Raw genomic sequence first — 21,316 nt, 5'->3', positions numbered from 1 at the left:
CAAACACAAAATAATATCGTCAATTTCTCTTTTTCATCATTGCAGAAGCAGTATCGACGAACATGCTTGTTCAAAATATGTTGTGTATAAACAAGAAATCAGTAAATCAGTAACATAAAAAATGCGCACACAATATTAAAATAAGAAAAGTAGGACTTACTTTCAAAAGATTCCTCAAAGAAAAAATAATATTAGAACTGGTCCTCGAGTTGTAGATAATGAAAAGCATTTACATATGTAGTATTAGTGCCATAGGTAATACTATCATCATGGTGATGCCATAAGGTTTTATTTATTTATGTGTTTTATTATTATTATTTTCTATTATTATTATTTGTAATATTATTTATATTAATATTATCATTATTATTATTATTATTATTATTATTATTATTATTATTATTATTATTATTATTAGTAGTAGTAGTAGTAGTAATAGTAGTAGAAGTAGTAGTAGAAGTAGTAGTAGTAGTAGTAGTAGTAGTAGTAGTAGAAGTAGTAGTAGTAGTAGTAGTAGTAGTAGTAGTAGTAGTAGTAGTAGTAGTAGTAGTAGTAGTAGTTGTAGTAGTAGTATTAGAAGTAGTAGTTGTTATAGTAGTAGTTGTAGTAGTTGTAGTAGTAGTAGTAGTAGTAGTAGTAGTAGTAGTAGTATTATGATAATGATGATGATGACGATGATGACGATGACGATGACGATGACGATGATGATGATGATGATGATGATGATGATGATGATGATGATGATGATGATGATGATGATGATGATGATTATTATTATTATTTTTATTATTATTAGTATTATTATTATTATTATTATTATTATTATTATTGTTATTATTATTATTATTATTATTATTATAAAAATATGTGTTGTGTCTATTTTTTATTACTATATACTGTAACTACAAATATAAACTTATTTATAGTTATACCTATCATTTTAATTAGTTTTTTATATGAAAATGTACATGATATGACGAAAAAATGAACTATAATGAAAATTACCAGACGCCAAAACTCTGCCGGAAACAAGCATGTGCACAAAAATCTGGAATAAAACGAGCAACTTTTTTTACAAACTGCCTCTAAACACACGCATCTCTATAATGTATTGAATGTATGAATTTAGTAAAAGTAGTAGTAGCTGTATTTGGAGATGCATTAACAACTATGAAACAATATTAATCTTACTTACCAAGATTGTTGATAATTTCATTCCGAATTAACGTTGACTTTGACTCTGCATTTATATGCTCTCTATTCTTTTGATGGCACGTGTATTAGTTTAAGTATTGTGTCGATATTTATTAATTAATTATCGTTTATTAAGCACTACATGTGATTGTCGTAAAGTGCACTAAACAATCGTGCAGTTTGTTATTCATATCGTATATTTACATGTACCTGCCAAGAACCCGGACAAACTGTTTGGTCACAGATTTTTTACATGTCCTACAATGGTGGTCTGAAACACGTGTTTTGTAAGCTTCATACTCATGGTAAATAAACATAAATTAATTGTCAAAAATTGAAATATATATATACATTATACATACATTAGAGGAACTTTATCACAGATTGTAATAATTACAATTGTCTAAAAAAAATCTCATTGATTGATAAAATAAAAGTGATATACCCGAAAACTTTTATAAATTAACTGGAATTGTTTTTAACTGTTACGATACAATGTTTTAAAGAAATATAATCAGTTTAGAGTCTTTTTGTAGCGCAGGCTACGCTGACATGAGATATCAATCACGCAAGTACCAAGTTGAGTTACAGCATGAAAAAAATCAGCATCTTGCGTAAATGAGTTATGTTTCCAAACCTAAATCACCTTTCATATCTGTGCCACAGAGAACGTCAGCCTCTGATTCTTTGGCGATGTAGAAATCTGAAGCGTTTTTTTATTTCATATGACTAAAAATTGCAATCTCAATAAAAACACTCCAGCCTTATGCTTATATGGAATATACTAATAAGGACAGCTGAAATTTATGAAATAGTTTTAATGGGAGTTTCAGCAATTATTATTAGCTAACTGCTGACATAATTGATGCGCATGCGTAGAGAACGGTAGTGTTTGCAAAGCCTGCCACTGAAACTGAATGGTCCTCACGCAATGATATGCGTAGTTTCGAAATACCTTTATAATATGCATCAATCTATGGTTATTTACCTTTCAAGTGTATTTATGCAAAATAAAAATATACCAAGTTGGATTAAGAGGTATACTTCAAAACTTAAAATAAAAACATGCACACGTTATTATACGACATTGATTGTTTACTAAAATCTAGTATTTTTGGCTTTGTTTTGAACTATTATTATCAACGGAAGAATTTGTCTGTCTTTCAAATCATTTTCCATCTGGTCGTATCAAATTGTAAAACTAATCTCAAGCTTGATTTCAAAATCACAAGTTTCATTATTCGAATGGAGATGCCAGATGACGCTCAGCTATTACATACGTGAATATATATAATGTTTACGTTTTCGTATGTATCGACATATGTTGTTTTTCACAAGGATCAGAATAGAACTATCAGTTGTCGTTCACATGCTAGTTAGCATAAGCTGATTATCTAATGACATGGTTTCATATGTTGTTATTCATATTGAACACTGGTATAAATGTGCATATGCATAAAATATCATAAACAGGGTCTGCACAAACATTGAAATTAATAAGAAATCAATGTTAACCTGGAAAGAAGCTTACGCACAATCTGGAGGGTTTAAAGTTGCTAATATTTTACCACTGTCTTGAAAAACAATTCTTATAATGTGTTTGAAGAATATGTGGAAACATACTCGACCATGAAATGATGACAATTAAAAGTGTTGAAATAAATCCACCTTCAGCTTATTTCTTTTCATATCAATTTGATCATATTAATCGCTCCTCCTGAACATTGTTTTAGACACACTAGCATTATCATATTTTATTTAGTGGTCAGATTTTGTAATGTCAATAATAAGCCTGTATAACATATCGTTATAATTAACAGTAACAAAATGTCATAAAGAGCTGGCCTTTATTCGTATCGATTCGATGTGATCATATCGGCCCAACTAGTACGGCCGTTTTAGATATCTTAAAATAATTGTATCGTTGGGTTTCAAGTGAACATAAATGACGTACACATTCAGTCTGAGACAATGCTGATAAATAAACTTTGACCACAAATCAATAACATAATCGAAATCAATGCTCATTAAACGTAGCCAACAATTGGGATAATAAAAGATGGATGGCACTATTTGAACGTTAACACGAGTAATCCACAACACAAATTCAGAAAACGATAATCTTACCTCACTGACAACTTTAATCAAGTGCGTATAGCTATAACATCAAAACTGTATGCTCTTTCATTTTATGTTATCCCATCATTTTTTCTAAATTTATTTTAAAACACACTGCTTTTGATAACGTTTGTAGCGAACGTAAACCATTCTGAACAAAAACACGATTTACGAATTCGAATTACGATTTTTGTTATTCTTATCAAAGTTTCCAATTATGCATAGCATACAACTTATCCGAAATACTTTTTGGATTCGATCGATATTTTTTATATATAAATATTTTAATTATAAATAACCATGTCGAAATGTGTGTCCCCAAAGTTCAGAGTCAAACAAAAACAGCTGGTTTTCGTTACAGAAATTAAGTAACACAAGATACGCTGTAAACTGCGTAATTTAATAAATAAATTTAGTAAATTAAAGCTTGGGAAAGTTTGGTTAAATGTTTTAGTGAACGAACAATAAATGACGTTATAAAAACGATAAGCTCCAGGTATTCTCAAAAGTATTTTAAGCATTAAGCATCAAGCCAAAGACTTAAATTAATTGAAATAATGATAATCTGACAATGAAATAGAAAACGAAAATAAACACAACTCTAAACAATAAAATCGGAATAACTGCAAATCACAACATTCCAACCAAGTACTCTAAACAAAACACATTTCAACCACACAATACATAAAAACAATTGAACTTATTAATCGACAAATCTAGAAATATATATATTGGTATGCACATTGCTATTAAAACAAATGATTTCGCAAACTGAAACTTAAGCGTGACAATGGCTTACGAATGTCAATCGATATTTTCACAAAACACACATAAATACTGTTAAGGAATCCATAAAGTACTTAAAAAACAGCAGAACAGGTATACCATATTGTATATAAATTAAATTATGCAACAGAATCAGTTAAAGAGCACTAAGCATTGATCAAAATTTAGAATCTTCAATGACAAATATTTTTGGGTAGCAAAACTAAAGGACAACTTAGAATTAAAATACAAATGTCAACGTCATGGCATTTAAGATATATCAATATATGAAAATACACTTAACAACGTAAATTAGCAGCGTTGACATCCTCATTTCAACGATCTGAGATGCAGAACGTGTTTCCGTTAACACAAAAACTTAACAGAAAATCTGACTATTGACATACATTTCTCGCATTGGAATAATTATTCAGGTGCGCATGCGCAATAACATAATATATTTAAACAAACAACACGATAATAAATGTTTTGCTCGTTTTTGGCCTGGAGCGTAGCCCCAAGGCCATAGTTATGATACCAATATCTGAGCCTATCCGTATTGGCTGGCTGCCAAAAACCAAATTCCCCAAACTCCGATTTTACCACTTAATTCATGCGCAATAAAAGTAGTTCTTCGCAGATCTCAATAAATCGCCTTGTAAATACAGAACATCACTATATAACATGGCAGTGTCATAAAAAGTGTAAAAGCATATCATTGAAGCAAAATTGCAAAGCATTGGCTACGACATTAGTTTTTATTGTTTACATATTTATGCGAGAATAACTTTCTCACTTGACGGTCTAGACCGAAGAGATACGAGTGTTTACGGTGACAGTAAGAAGATTTTTTTGAGACATTTTTGAAGACCTTATTTTTGGTATTTGTAAACATATATTAAAATATTGTTATTTTATTTTGCGTTAACGTCTTATTCCAGAAAATAGAAAACGAAAAAAACAAAACAAATATTCACGATCGTTCTCGGAAATAGACGAAGTAACCGAAAATGGTATTTCACTGCGCAGATCGAGCGCGAAAATCAAGCGCGAAAAAATCTACGTGAGGCAAAGTACACAATATGTACACCGTTCTTTATCAGGGTAAGTGGATTTTCTTTTGTATACACATTACAAAAAAAGTATGGGTGTTTTCCTGATCTGTTAATTATGTAATAAAAAGCAATTTTAGGCTATTGAAAGTGATTTATTTGACGTAAACAATAACAGTTTTTTTGCGGCCATGGTGTTTTTGATGTTGTATATCTTCACCGCCTTATAGACGAACCTCTACCAGATCTTTAGAGTTCAACAAAAGGTTATCGTTCCCACCACCAGTATCGTGTAGTCCTCCACCGTCTATGTACACTGTAGTATATATACAAATATAGTCTTTTCTTACAGTCTCTGAGCTTCTGCACTCAACCGCTAGGGTCAATCCGTATAAATTCGGACAAAGGGAGTAATTCGGACAATACTTATTCCCAAGCACACTAAATCTAGCCACAGGCCTTCAGCGCCTAGAGAGCTTTGATTCATTTTAGCTCGCATTTTCTTTTCAGGTTTTATTTATATGAAATAAATCAGCATGTCCCCATAAATTATTTTCCGGGACAGGCACTATATGGCATTTTCAATCGGACTGGTTTTAAAACGTCGTTAAGGTCCGACGGTCAGGCCTTTTAATGAATGACTGGATGATTCACGACAGAGCTGAGCCGGACGTCCATAATCGGCCCTAGACGCATATTGGCCAACGGGAAAAAGGCCATCGGGCCGTTTGGTCAGAAACGGGCCGATTATAAACTTCCGGACCAGCTCAGACGTGTTATTGTCTTTGATATATAAAGATATGTTTATGTTTTTAGTTTGGTAATTATAGTTCAAGTAAAATAATTTGAGTATACGCTCATAACTTGTCAAATAATACTTAAAACTGATGATAGTAAAGCGTTAGTTTTATACTAGAAATATGTTATAAGCAACACAGTTGTTAATATTATGTCTCATATAGGCTAAACGGAATGAGTTATTATATATATGTAAAAACAATTATTGGAAATAATTGTCGTAAACAATACTCACACAAATTGTTCTAATTGTAGAGAAAAACAAGAATTATTACTTGAATTTCTCTGTTTGATTTTGAAAAGAGCTAAACGTGCTTGAATATTGTTTGGAAACGTGTGTATGACCCTTGATAAATCAGACCAATACATATGTCTTTACATTAGTTGTGTTGCACCTCTCCGAGGCGGAGAAGACGATGCTAAATGCACAAGAGACGCCGCCTGGGGCTATGCCTTGCCTCGAATACACCTGAAAAAAGCAGCCACCTTATCGCCTATTAATGTGTCAATTCATGGCAAATAAGCCTCTGATTTCAATAGAGACGTTTTTCGATCCCTTCATTGGTGTCCGAGACCATCATGCAAGGCCTGAAATACATCGCTTCTTCAGGCAGAAGGTAAAACAAGTTGATGATATTGTTGTCCAAAGAGCACACCGTTACGGCAAAACACGCCATCCCTAAGTCCTATTTCATCTCAATCGCGCCGATACTTATCTAACTCAGATATATTGCTTTAAGGCCGCGTAGCTGACGGCCTGATGCCTTTAAAACGGTGTCAATAAGTACGGAGATTACGGGATTTTTAAACTGAGTTTGTCTCCAGTCCTTGGAATTTGCATGATTACATGCGACTGACGTCGTCGAAGCTTTTTGAGATTTTGGTCAATTTGCATGCGACTGTAAAGGTCCGGTCACACCGAGGAAACGGGCGATAAACGGACATAAAATTATTTTATCCGTTCGTGTCCGTTCTTATCCGTTTAATGTCCGTTTCATATCCGGTGAATCCGCTCCTTGTTCGGCGATGTCCGGTGACATCCGTTCCGTCCGTTATAAAGTTTTGAGCATGTTCAAAATTTTCCACCGGATAAAACGGACAGAGACATCCGTTTGATGTGCGGTCTTCATATGTTAGTTTACGGTTTGTTCGGAACTCGTGCGTTACACCTCCTGTACGTATCCGGTGTATGTCCGTTACTGTCCGGTTGTCCTGGTCCACCACCGGACAACTACCGGACTAATACCATACTTGCAGCGGATACCTAGCGCATGTTCAACAAATAATAACGGACAGCTATCGTATACAAAAGTGCGCGAACGTTTTGTCCGGTTCTAATGCGTTACACTGCCGTTTTATCCGGTAGAAGTCCGTTACTCGCACGGTAATATCCGTTAGCCGACCGTTAATTATCCGGTACATATCCGTTAAACGTACGTTTTTTTCCCGTTTCATCACCGGTACTTGTGCGGTCATTTTTTGTTTCCTACGCTTCACCAACCCCGGAAACCCGATATGCTGTGAGAAGTTGGATGTGCTAGGAGAAGTTGCCAATAGATTTCAATGAATTTCGGTAAGGTTAGTAAATCCAGTTCTTTAATTGTTTAAAGGCATTTTTGAATTAAAATAGATTTTGGTGTATGCAAAGGAGGTATTACCATGTATGTTAGAAAAATCCTGGTTATTAATATTCACGATTTATTGAAATATGGCTATTTAAAGTAGACGATGCAGGGATTTGTCCCATATTAAGCACTTTATTTACAAATTTCGTTAAAGGTATGCCGGTGAAAAAGTTTTTGCACCGACAATTATATTAACCAATGTCCTCGAGTAACATATCCGCCAGGGTTTCTTAAAAAATTCGTATTGGTGGGAAAATTCGACTTTACATTCAATATGTTGATGAAAAAATGAAAAAAGATTCCTATTACTCAGATACCCATTTAAATTGTTGTTGTTATTGTTTTACTTTTATCAGTCTTCTTATCCTTTGTGGGCTGACCAATAAGCAAATTGTTCAGTGGTCAAAACATGTGTTTAAAGCCTTTACAAATTGTCTTAAGTAACCAACGAAGCTTAAAATCTTTATGACTTATTATATCGTAAAAGAAACTTTCCAGTTGCCCCCATATATGGCTTTTTACTAATGACGCCCTTTAAATAGGGGTGATATACTGTCCAAGGCCAATGCAGATGTGAAGTATCAAGCCAATCGGTCAATTCCTTGAGGAGTCATTTATTTGAAATGATTTCATACTAATAGTAACACTGACCTTGATCTTTGACCTTGTAACCCCGATTTTAATAGGGGTCATCTACTGTCCAAGGCCAATTCACATGTGAAGTATCAGAACATTTGGTAAATTCATTTACGAGTAATTGATCGGGAACTATTTCCACGCTTATTGTGACATTGACCTTGGACCTAGTGATCCCAATTTTAATAGGTGTCATCTACTGTCCAACGCCAATGCACATATGAAGTATAAAGGCAACGATCAATTATCTGATGAATTATTGATCAGAAAAGATGTTCAGACTAATTGTGACAGTAAACTTGACTGTGACCCCAATTTCAATAGGGGTCATCTGCTGTTTAAGGTCAATGCACATGTGGAGTATCAAGCATATCGGTGAATCAGTTGACGAGTTATTAATCGGAAACAATTTTTACACTGATTTAGATTGTTACATTAACCTTTGACCTAGTGACAACAACTTCAATATAGGTCATCTACTGTCCAAGGCCAATGCACATTTGAAATATCAAGCTTATCATCAATTCTGTGACGAGTAATCGATCGTAAACGAATTGGCCCACCGACAGCCCGACCGACAGAGAAACCGACGGGTCGACCGACCGACATCCAGAAAAACAATATACCCCCTCTTCTTCCGAATTGGGGTGGGGACATAATAAACTCAAACCCTAGACCAGAGGATATCTTCTGTGGCTCAGCTTGAATACCATCTGCGGGCCAAGGTAAAATATCTTAGTCTTAAAGAATTGGAACTTCGAAAGTTTGATTTCAAGGTTGTTTGATGCTAATCTTAACAAACACAGGTCTAATCAATCTATACGGAAACTGATTTTAGAAGAAACTATAAATATGTCATTCACATATATTAAGCAATCACGAAGGTTCAAATCACCCATACATCTCTCCGTCGCGTTGAAAAGACACAGGGCCGTTACGCCTCGTGTATCGACGTACTTTAATAATATCATCAGTACTTATTTCTGTTCGTTTATATCTCAACTAAAGTAAGTTTCTGAATGCACAAAGCGATAACAAAAATGCCTGTTGATGATTTGTTTGTTAAACATTGCGATTAAAAAACACGTATAACTTTGTCAAATATGAAAATGGCTTCGAAAACAATCTGACTGAGTGAAGACACAAGTAAAAGCAATAAAACTGTTTGAAAGTTTAGTGTAGTAAACCAGGTTCTGAAGACCTACCTTCCAATATGTGTTTGAGATGTCAGTGGAAACAACTTGTAAAATGATTACAACAAATCGAGTTCGTACACATGGGGACATTGGGTTTATTAAAATATTACTTAAATCGAAGAAAAATGTTGTTTGCAAACATGTATGTAGTGCAAAGTTAGTTTACGAAAATTTCGCTCTTCTAGATCAGTCGTTAGAGCCTTTATTATAAATATATATTGATATATTTGGACCGCTGGATCGAGTAAATGCAGCGTAATTTAGTTGCTGTATAGGTATGGAGAAACCAAAGTCTACTGGCCTGAGTATAAAATCTACATTTCTTAAAATTGACCGTTCAAATGCGGTTTCGCAACCTTTTTTGTTGTTAAATGTGTATATTTTGTTGTATGAAGTGTAATGTATAGCAAAAGCAATCGGTCACTTGCCTTGAAATTCTCTTTCCTCATTATGTTTCGGGTGGTTTTATTTCTTGCATGGTCTGTATATTTGTATACGTTCTCAAATTAGACAGTCGATCGGTTAATGGCGTGTTTCTTTTTAAGTTGTTATTTTAATAAAGTATGCATATGGTTATAGTTATAGGTTTTCCTTTTTGAGTTCGTGATATGTCGTTCAAACTATTGTTTACTTTTTAAAGCACATTGTGAAAATACGAAAATATTGATTTTGCTCAGTTGATTCGTTTGTCTATAGAATAATTGAATAGTTTAAGTTGTATACCAATCTAGCTCATCGCCACTTAACCCAAAATGAACATTTTAGTGGGTGGACAAGATAAAGAATTAGAATCCTATGTTCTTCAAATACACGTTTTGAATGAATCGTGTTTGAACGTTAAAATTAATGATACGAATTAAGGACTTACTAGTTAATGATACAGTGCATCACTAGGCAGTCCTTTATTTGTAAGTATTTTGCTTTTAGATGTAATTTTTTTGGTTTTGATAATAAACATTATCCGGTGTCGTTAGCCTGGTACCCAGCTTGTACTTTAAAAGTACGACTTTCACAAATCCGATCATTTCGTTAGATAGAGTTTAAGACACAGAAAATTAACATACGATTCCCAACTGTGTTATCCTGCTGTTCCCAAAGAGTGTGGTATTTCGTTATCATGTTGAACAGTTATAGATATACCGTTTACACAAAAATATATTATTTTTGATCCTAACGACAGGCATACACAAATTCCACAATCTCAAATATAATTCACAGAGTGATGTGATATTTGTAAAGAAAAAATAGTTCTTAATATAATGAGTGTCTGTACCTATTTAGATAATCAAAACCAATTGAAGAGTTTTAGAATAAAACAGAAATATAAACATCCCTTCAACAATATATAGTCTTCATCAGATACAAGTTTTTATAATTCAACAAACAATAAGTGTTAACAAAGAAATGCTTTCTTAGATTTACAATGACAATCCATGTGGGTAGTGTGCAAGCAATCTTGCACTAATAATCCCATTGTATCATTATAGGCTTCATTTTATAATGCGACGTATGTGGTATAAAACATGAACAAACTATTATAATGTGTAACCTAAACGTATGTTCTGCGTCCAATAAATACACGTTTTTTAATTTAAAGGAGGCCCTGACTATCCTCCCTTTTATTGGTTGGGGAGGCCGGAAGTTGTCCTCCATGGGGTTTCCGTGTGAATCAATGAGACTCCAGAGAGCGTTCAGCTGTAAGAAAGTGTGTAATTTCTACATAAAACAAAGAAACTTAAACGATTCGATTAAATGCTGTTTTCAAACCAGTGTGTGTGTTTACAACTGAGAACAAAAGAAATGCATAGACAAGACAAGACAAAAGTTTATTTCGTAAATAAAGGCCACCGGCCCAAAATACAGCATATATTAGTAACAACAATTATTATTTTTGAGTTGTGATTACATCAAGTTTAACATCAATTTTGTTCTACATCTTGCTTATTTATGGCTTGAACAACGGAATGTTGCGACTGACTTTCGAACATAAAATGGTATGTCGATAAACAAATATTTTTCTGGGTTTAGCATAGATTTGAATTGTTTGTAAGTATCACATCTTGATGAATTTCCTATAGTTTCAATCCAGTTATGTGAATTACAATCAATCAATCTTTGTTTAAATGACATTAAAAATAATTCCACGTTTCCTATCTCTTGACTAATCCAAGCAAAACCACATCCATATCGGTATGAAATATTTTTTACAGATGTCACCCAATTAGTTCTTCCGATTTCGTCATGTCGCTTTAACATAATATAACAATTTCTAGGATATCGATCATCTGTGATACTAATCAATTTACACCAATATTTAACGCATTTTACATGATGCTCTATACACAGAGGTGATCTACCACATTCTCCTAGTACAATGCTATCATTTACAGATTTATTTACACCAAGAAAATATTTACAATACTCGATTTGTACTTTTTCGAGAATGTCTGAGAATTCTATTCTATAAATCTCAGAGCCATATGTAAGTATAGGTTTTACCATTGAATCAAACAATTTAAAATATTCAGTGTATGAAAAATATCCAAAGTTTCTTTGGTATGATTTAATAGCAAAAATAGATTTTCGGGCTTCAGCTGCAAGTTTTTCTTTCGCTTTTTTCCATGATAATGTAGGTGTAAAAAAAGACCCATGTATTTATATACAGATGTGACATTTATGGGATTATTTTTGAAGACCCGATCTTCGTATGATCTTAGCGGACCTCTGTTTGTAAAAACAATGATTTCCGTCTTTTGTTGGTTAATTGTCATACCAGTATTTTCATAAAATTCCGATATAGAGTTTAATTGTGATTGTAGTTCGATCGCAGTATCAGCGCAGCTGGCAACGTCATCGGCAAAAAGAATGCAAATTATATCGGAAATGTTTTCGGTGATAAAAATACCCCTATGACCTTAAGATTTTAGAAAGGTAGACAACTCGTTCATGTATAAATTAAAAATGATTGTACTGGCTACGTCCCCTTGCCTAGTACCGATGTTACAATTGAAGTTGTGCGTGACATTTTTATCATTTATCCGTACACATCCGCGTAGATTTGAATACATTGACTTTATTACTTGAAAAAGCTTCCATCTAACACCATTTTTACACATAGTTGTAAATAGTTTATGAATAATCAAACTATCAAATTCTTTTTTAAAATCGACGTAAAGCACATAAAACCTACCACCAGGTTTGCACGTATATTTTTGAAACATGCTTTGAAGAGTAAATAAATTATCAATGGTTGAATATCCCTTGCGAAAATCGGCTTGCGAGTCTGCTATTTTATTGTTAATATCTGCCCATTTGCATAGTCTGTTGTATACGTATTGGAGAATATTTTATACATTACATTAATTTAAGATATACCTCTATAATTAGAGGGGTCATCTGTAGCGCCTGACTTATATACCGGCACAATTATACTATCCCGCCAAGTATTTTGAAAAAATCCTGTATTAAGAATTTTATTTAATAAATTGCGAAATAAAGGTGTTATCAGATGCATCGTACTTTTATAAAATTCCATCCCAAGGCCATCGGTCCCTTGCGATTTTCCATCTTTACGTTTTGAAATACTTTTTACTATTTCTTCGTTAGTGATTTCTGTGTTTAAAATTTTATCTTGATCATCTTCAGTTTCGTTAACCTATAGGTTTATATCACTTAGACTTGATTGATTGTCTTTACAAAGAAGGCTTTTAAAATAATCGTACCATGCTAATGGAGCTATATTACAAGAAACTTTGTTGTTCTTCTTATTACTACCTTTTATTATTTTCCAGAACAACTCTGGCTTAGTACGCGATAAAACCAATTCGTTCCGTTCCGTCGTTTGATACGCTTGTTTTTTTGAAAGAGCACATATTTTTAAACCCTCTACGGAGTGATATATAGTATTGATTGTCCGATATATCATTACTTAACCGGAATCTTCTTAATGCTGCGTACTTCGTTTGTTTAGCCGCGTTGCATTCCCTATCCCACCACGGTTGTTTTACTTAAGTGTCCTTTTCATTAAGGAAGTTTGTTTTATAATTAACCTTCATATCGGATGCAGCGTATTTGAATAAATTTAATATTTTATCGATCGCTCCGTCAATATCCGTGCACGCGATTGCTTCAAATATTTGCGAATGTTGAATGTTAAAACTGTTTTCAAATACTCCTATGAAATCTTGCTTGTGCGCGTCTTTCCATTTATACGTTTCTATTTTGGGATAGTTTTCGATACCGTTATATAAGTAATATAGATTTACGAAGTTAGCACGAATGATTTTCGTTTTGCCCAAAACTATGTTAGAACTAATAGGCATATGATCAGACTCGACCCTCATCTCATCGCAAAATTAAGTAATATGAGAAAATAGCTCAGTGGATACAACATGGTAATCAACAACACTAGCGCCATTATATGAAAGACATGTAAAAATTCCTAAAAAAATCATCGTTGCTACGCCCATTTAAAAAATAAATAACTTGCGTACAACAAAGTTCAACGAGTGTTTTCCCAAAATTGTTATATCGTTCAGAGTCTTTATTATTACGTGTGCGATCAAAAGGATCCGTGTTATAATTAACCTCTATGTTAAAAATGTTATCCACATTATCATCAGATATATAATCTAATAAATTTTTTGTGCGTGCGTTTAAATCTCCTGCTAGGTATATACATACATCATCATAAAGTACTCTTAAAGAAGAAATATTGGAGTCAATAATAGTAATACCATTAATCTCATCCATTCTTTCATAAATTGGTGAACCTTCTGGTGATACATAGGCTATATATAATATGATATCTTTTAAAGAGCTATAATTTGAACTTTTGATATACAGAACAATACAATCCTGATAGTTATGACATATTTGTGAAATAAAGCCATATTTTAACAGCTCGTTTTTTACATTCACGGTTATTCCACCACTATTACGATATGCATTAGTTACTTAAATTCTCACAGAGTCAACACTTGTATAATTTGCTAACAAATCACAAAATTCATTGTTTTTCTCACCCCATGTCTCAAATAGACCTATGATGTAAAATGAAAATAAATAATTTACAAAGTCACAGTTATTTACAAGTTTTCTAAGACCACACACATTCCATGTTATAATGGTAATGTTTTCTGTTGGGCCTTGACCACGATCCTATTCCATATCTACATGTATGTCGCTAACATTGATTAATTATCAAACAATTTGTAATATAAGTTGTAGATGCCATATGTTATTGATCCTTTAACCGTTTAAAAGTTTAGAGGTTCTATCACAAACGGAATTTTGAATGTTTCAGAACATGGGAGATTATTTAAAGAAAATTTAATATCCCAGTCACATTGTATTAAAATATATACAAAACACAAATCCGGTGAAAGTTGCCGAAATTTTATTGAACTTGATACCGTATTAAAAATCGACTCTTTTTTATAACCACTAAAAATCGAACTTATGGATTTCATAGTAATCTTCTGTCAGTTTGCGATAACCTTGACCACGGTTTAAAAGATTCTTGTGTATTTGCAACCACCGCTTATCGAGCAAACACGCACCCTTTAATTAGAATGCTGTTAATTCGATTCACTTAAGTTATGTATACAGCAAATTAGCTTACGGTCTGGGTCGTCATCGTAACGCTGAAACTTGGCTACTACATGTTTTTCTTAGCGCCAACTTAGATAAACGTTGAATATCTTTTTTCATCTTTGTTATCATAAGTGGATTTTGTGTGAATCCTGTATAAAATTGTTGAAGATTGTGAATCAATGTCATTTTCCTCCTTGATGTTTTTGAAATTCTAACCACTGTAGACCATTAAAAGTAAAGTACATTGGTATTTGCATTTTTCGTGGCCGTTCAATTGATCTACGTTATAAAGTCAAACTTCATGGCCGGTGACTGTAAGTAATATTAACTTCATTCATTGAGCGAAAAACTGCAGAACCTACAGCGCTTTGATTTTTCAAGGACTTCTCTTTTAAGCATGCGTGGTTATTCTCACACACAGCCTCACGCCCTTGGCATAATTTTTAATTATATTACGAGATCTTAGGATGTTAATCAGCAATATACGATCGCATGGTTTATGTTTTCTGATAATGGTGCACAGTTTGAATAAAACACAATGTAAAACTGATACAAGTATCGCAAAATCAGTCTAATTGAAACGTTTCTTATTGGCGTCGCCCTGGAGGGCGGCGACTAGTATGTAATGCATTTTGTTTGCTTATGGGAGGAAAAGTTATTTTACGGATCAATGTTTATATTTTTGTTTTAAGAATATCTTGCATAGTGGTGATTTTGTGTGTACATTAGTGTAAATAAGTACTGCATTTGTGCCTTTTTAATTTATTCAAACATTTGTTGCCAATAATGCAAAGCTAATTGTTTTAATTAATAACTGATCCACAACTGATCACAGGGGAAAGATCACAGGGACTCGACAAATACGCGAAACTTGCTGGATTTTGTATAAAAACAAATGATGTTTTGTATAAAAACAAAACATAATCAAAATATATTTATTTTGTGTTGTTTTTTTTTTCTTATCTAGTGGAGAATCAATGTAGTACGATATTTGGCGACCTATCGTGCAAGCAAGTTTATTGGAAGGCGTAGTGGTACGAAAACGTACAATGTATTAGTTTATTAATAGACATATAATAGCGATCGCTATACACACCTTCACCAAATAACAGTACATGTGAATGTCAGCCGGAATAGCTCTATTGGTTAGACTGAAGTTGTTTACGCAACAGTCATCTAAAAGCCCCCGGTTCAATCCCGGGTTCCGGCACGAACGGAACAGTTCGGCGGCTGACAGTTTTATCAGTCAGGTTAATAAATATAATAAAGCTTAATTTTATGCAGACATTTTAAAATGCATTTACTACAATTGGACATTTGTTATTAAAATTAATGGATGCAACGCTGTGACAACGTTAATTAAAATTTCTTACATCACTTTACTATCTTATAAAATATACACGTGTTTTTATATTAACAAATAAATGCAAACAACACATCTATTATCCATGTATGTTTATGGTTGTCTATCATAGGCCTATCCCTACCACATATAGAGCGCAAAGCGCGACACGTATTATTGATTGTAACAATGAGTTGCGATAAAGAAAGCAGCAACCCGTTACCCTAGAGTCAAGCACTCCTCGGAGTTTTTTTTAACAACCACACATAGAGCGCGAAGCGCGACACGTATTACTATCAAGGTGGTATGGGCCCTTAAGCATTATCAGACCATTACGTCCATAGTTATCTTCCTTAGAATTTGAGAAATTTTGAAATCCTTGTTCGAAGTCAAAAATTTTCATCCGATCGTTCCCAAACTTTCACAGGTTTTTTTATCAATGAGGACCCAACCCAAACTCTATATGAGCAATATCGGACCATAAGTCCAGAATTATGTCTCTTTGAATTTAAAAATAAAAGTGAAAAACTGCTTGGTTAGGTGATTATGTCAACATTTTTCATCAGATTCTTTCCAAACTTACAGTGTCTTCATATCAATGAGCATTTTTACCTCATTTAAAATGAGAAACATCGGGAAAATAAGTCCAGAATTATTTTCTATTAAATTTTACAAAATAAACAATTTCCACTTGTATAAAAGATTTCACAACTTTCGTCTGAATCTTTCCAAACTTGTTTGTTATGAAGTGTTTATATCAGTATTACTCGAACCCTATTGACAATCGGATCAATAAATATATTATGATCTTTTACTGAATGTCAAAGCATTGTGAAATGCAGCTTCTTTATACAATTTAAAGTTTTCATTCATTTTTTTTAACTTTTACAGTGTTTTCATATCAATGAGAACTCAACCCCTATCGTAAATGAGCAACGTAAGAATAAGTTCAGAATCATATCCCCTTGAAGTTGAGAAAAATACGAAATAACGCTTACAAGATGAAGCAGATTTTTTAAAACCTACACAGTTCTGTTCCATTTATGAAAACTGCACACGGATACCAGTACAAAAAGGAAACCAAATATAGATAATGGTTATTTGGGGGTTATAACACAACATCATAAATAATGGTTATTTGGGGGTTATAACACAAACTCATAGATACTGGTTATACCAGTATCTTTTTCTATTTTGTTTAAAATAATCGGCCAATATATTAATATTTACAGTAGAAAAAAAATCGTTCCATGTAATTTCATTGAGTGCCTTTTACACTGAAATTCCCGACGCCCTTTGATGCTTTGCATCAATACTTATCTTGTATACGTAGTTGAATACAGTATATTTTAAATCATACTATATTTAGTTTTATGTAACTTGATGTAGATCAGCGGCAAAAATACAGCTAAACGCATAAATTTAAATATTTGTTTATAAATTTGCTTGAACTCGAATTGACATTCTACATTTTTGAATGACCATCATATCGAATAATCGAATAGTTTTGAGATCCGTAAAATCTTTAGATGTGTGTATATTTCGAAGTTTTCGATGTCCTTACGCACCTGAGGCGGCATAATTTGGGGGTCTGGAGCGCCAAATACTTCTTTATACTTAACTTACCAGACTCACTAAAAGTGGAACCAAATTTATAATTATTCCTTAAAATACAGCTAAAGTTCCATACCTGATCGAGAGAGAACTCCTCGGGTTCTTTGAAGACAATCCACTGGACACTTTTATAGAAGGGCACGGTTGTTATGGAGCCCTCGTACGTCCAGTAGTCGTCGATGTTGTCTGCAATAGCAACGAAGCGTAACGCGTGAGATCCAACGTCATTTTACAATAACTGACGTACACAGCAAATATGATTCTACCAATATGAGTTGTTTACGAATTATATAAATGAACTAGTGACATCAATTTCAATATGGGTCATCTACTGTCGAATGCGCATGTGAAGTATCAAGCCAATCGATCAATTCGTTGATGAGTTATTGATTGGAAACAGTGTTTTCACTAATTTTGACAGTGACCTTGACCTTTGTCCTAGTGACCCAATTTTGATAGGGGATATCTACTGTCCAAGGCAAATGCGCATGGAAAGCATCAAGCCGATCGGTCGATTCGTTCACGTGTTCAGAAACGCTTTTCCCACTTATTGTTCAAGTGACCATACTCTTTGACCTAGTGACCCCAATTTAATTAGGGGTCATCTACTGTCCAAGGCAAATGCATATGAGAAGTATCAAGCCAATCAGTCAAATCGTTGACGAGTTATTGATCGAAAAAAAATTCACACTTAGTGTGATAGTGACCTTGATCTTTGACTTAGTGATCCCAATTTCAATAGGGGTCATCTACTGGCCAAGGCCAATGCACATGTGAAGTATCAAGCCAATCGGTCAGTTTGTTGACGAGTTATTGATCGTAAACGAACCGGTCAACCGACATTCAAACTGGTCTAACGACAGTTCTACCGACAGACAGCCAGCAAAACAATATACCCCTTCTTCTTCGAGGGCATAATAATAATAATAAGAAGAAGAATAGAAACAGATGTATGTGCAATACAAGACAAAAAGGGCAAGGAATGGAAGTAAGATGAGAAAAAAAGATAAACAGGACGGATAGAGGCGAAACAGATGGAACAAAATTATTTCATAGAGATGAAAGATATGAGGAAGAAAGATAAGACAGAGAAGACAGATCTTCCAAATTAAGAAGCAGAACATACAAACAGAGAAATGGTGAAGAACGAGAAGATATGAGCCTCGTTTTGGGGAAAAAAACTGGAATTTCTACATGTGCGTAAGGTATCGTTTCAGATAGGCCAGATTTAGAGTAGCGTCCGGCATGGCGTACAAATTGTTGATGACATACAAATAACGGATTATTTGGGAGTGGATATTAACACATGAAGGTTTCGTTTAGGTGTATTTTCACAGCCAAATCTAGATATAAATTCTATGGTCTAAAACAGTGGAACTACTCAAGCGTTCGCCACGATAAACTCATTATTAATGATGGTATCTACAAGTGCAGTGACAATACATAATCCATTGTGTACATTTGCAGATGACAATCATATGGTAAAAGACGACCACCCAACTAAGCTGACCAGAACGAGCATCACCGAATCGTGGATAACCAATCGTATCAGTCACGATACGATCGAACCCGATGTTGACCGAATATTGTCAGACCGCTAGGACAGTGGTCAAGGCTCATTTAATCTAACCATACTTTCATGGAATATTCGAGGGCTAAACCGATTAGTAGATTGTTCACATGCAAAACATTTTCTAAAATCGTTTGGCATTGTATGTTTTAACGAGACATGGTAAAAATGCATTGGTGTATTTGATAACTTTTTAGAGGGTTATATACATTATGATTGTACTCTCCCATATGATGACACTAATATTAGAAAGAGTGGATGCGTTAGTATATTTATTAACTCTGCTTCTTAATGTCTACATTATATTTAAACGTATACTCCATGCGTTTACAGATTGTGTTGTTTTATTATTTAAGTCTTCACAATTGTCTAATTTAGAAGTTATTATTCTTTATTTCACATATGTCTCGCCTGAAGGCTCTTCGGTATATGATAACCTAGAGGAAACAAATGGAATTATAAAAGAACAAAATGATTTAGAAAATATTTTTAGCTTATGATACATATGCCAGGACATAAAATCTACAAGATTGTTTAATAGATGATAATCTTACATATATTTTTGGTAAAACATATTATAATGGTAGTATATTTAAATTACCACGAAACAATAAAGATTATGCTTATTTGATATTCATATTTTAAATGGGTGGTTCCCAGGTGACACTTTAGGGGAGTATACTTTTTATGCTAATGATGGCGTCAGCGGGGTCGATTAATTAGTAGCTAGTTCTGACCTATATGAGTATATAAGTAAGTCGATTATGACGAATCTGATCATCTGCCTATACCTTGTACAATGTCATTTCCATATAGGGATTCAATTGTGGACCCGCTTAGAAATAACGTTATCACGCGAACACTCGACCACGAAAGGTTTCGTTGGAATAATAACCATAAATCCAATTATTACACAACTCGGACATCTGCTTCGTAGCAACCAAATCATATAACGACAGAAATAGTATCCAATATTGATAATGCGGTACTAATGCTCACATCAATTTTTAAGGAAGCTAGAACTTGTATGCGTTTAAAGCCCGTTAAACGTAAACAACCACAACCTCCTTGGTGGGATTGACACTGTGTTATATATAAACACAATAAATACGCCACATTGCGTATGTTTAAAAGGTCCAACTTATTAAATGACCTACGAAATTATCAAGGAAATATAAATGTATTTAAATCGTATTGTAGTAGCAGGCAGCTACTCTTTCAACGCGATCAGAGACGCAAACTTGTAAATTTAAGTGATAATCTTAAAGCCATGTTGTAACTTCTTAAACGAACGCGTCCGTTGAAACGCGCAGTGTGCAAGATTTCGCCCAAACGAATGGTTTACCTACTTTAAAACTTTTTTCAACGATGAATCAGCATTACCTTTAACTCCCGATGTGAATCTGTATGACAAAAAATGAACTTGATCAGCCATTTTCTCGATCTGAAATTAAGTCAGCTATTTATAAATTATCGAATGATGAAAGCCCTAGACCGGATGGTATACCCTCGGGGTTTTATAAGTTAACACTCAGAGAATGCATTTATGTATTGGAAGCGCTGTTTAATCCTATATATAAAACTGGTATTTCCCTAAAAGTTGGGGCCAGAGTCTGATAACCACTATACACAAAAGCGGGACAGTGAATGATCCAAATAATTGCATGGGAATCTCTGCCATTAATACACTCTACAAAATAGTTTCTCGTTTGATAAATACGCGCCTATATAACTGTGCAAAAAATCATAATATATTAGACGAATCGCAGGCCGGCTTCCGGAAAGGCTATTCGACAGTAAACAATATATTT

Source organism: Dreissena polymorpha, chromosome 6 (assembly GCF_020536995.1).
Source record: "Dreissena polymorpha isolate Duluth1 chromosome 6, UMN_Dpol_1.0, whole genome shotgun sequence".
In the NCBI taxonomy this organism is placed as follows: domain Eukaryota; kingdom Metazoa; phylum Mollusca; class Bivalvia; order Myida; family Dreissenidae; genus Dreissena; species Dreissena polymorpha.
The sequence above is the reverse complement of the archived record's forward strand: the minus strand, read 5'-3'. Positions refer to the sequence as shown.